This window comes from Phalaenopsis equestris, unplaced genomic scaffold (genome assembly GCF_001263595.1).
Source record: "Phalaenopsis equestris unplaced genomic scaffold, ASM126359v1 Scaffold234915, whole genome shotgun sequence".
NCBI classification, from domain to species: domain Eukaryota; kingdom Viridiplantae; phylum Streptophyta; class Magnoliopsida; order Asparagales; family Orchidaceae; genus Phalaenopsis; species Phalaenopsis equestris.
Genome location: NW_018252813.1, coordinates 1 through 1,017, shown reverse-complemented (window position 1 = coordinate 1,017; position 1,017 = coordinate 1).

Genomic DNA, 1,017 nt, shown 5'->3' with positions numbered 1-1,017 from the left:
AGAAATTTATTTTGTATTTTTCTGATTTTTATTTGATTTTTTAGAATTATTTTGGTGAAAATTCTATTTTTAAGCCTTAAAAATCATTATTTTTTTTTCAAAATAGATATCTTTATTTTTAGACCTTGGAAAAAATATTCCAATGATTCCTAATTATTTAGGAAATAATTTGGAACATTTCCATGAGTTTAATATTTTATGATTTTTTTTATTATTTTTAATTAAATGATTCCTAAGTGTTTAGGAAATAATTTGGAACATTTCCATGAGTTTAATATTTTATGATTTTTTATTATTTTTTAATTATTAAAAATAATTAAAAATAACCTAAAAATCAAGTTTTTATTTTAAATAGATTTTTTTTATTAAATTCCCCTGATATTAGAGAACTCAAAAAACTAAGTTTCATAATTTTTTGAGTTATATTTTGATTTTTAAAAATCATTTAAGTTTCAAATTTGATGGTCACTTTTAAAAATCAATTAAAAATAATAAATGATCTCCAAATGACTTGAAATTTTTATTGTGAGTTCTCTAAATCATGAGGCACAGTGGATAATAAAAATCAAGTGATTTTAATATCTGTGTGCTTCAAATTAAATGTTTTAAGCAAACTAATGTTTGCTCAAAATAGTGATGTTTTGATTCTTAAAATTTATGAAATTATTTCATAAGACTACTCTGGCCATAGGAAATTACATGAATTTTTGTAGTATTTTCTAAGCCACATACAATTTTCTATAATTATTTGAATAGAAAATGCATAAAAACTTAGAAAATTAAGATCTCTGTCTAGAGATCTACTATGTCTTTGAAAAAATGCTCAAATTGTGCACCTAGACAGATGCTACAATATATAAAAATTTGGGGTCAATGTGATAATCCAATATGAATAGAGATTTGAAAAACCCTTAACACTAATTGATTTTTATAAAATCAAATATGCATCAAATTAATGTGAAAGTAATTCCGCATGATTCTGCTCTGTTCACTGATCAAGAGGGTATTTTTATTTTA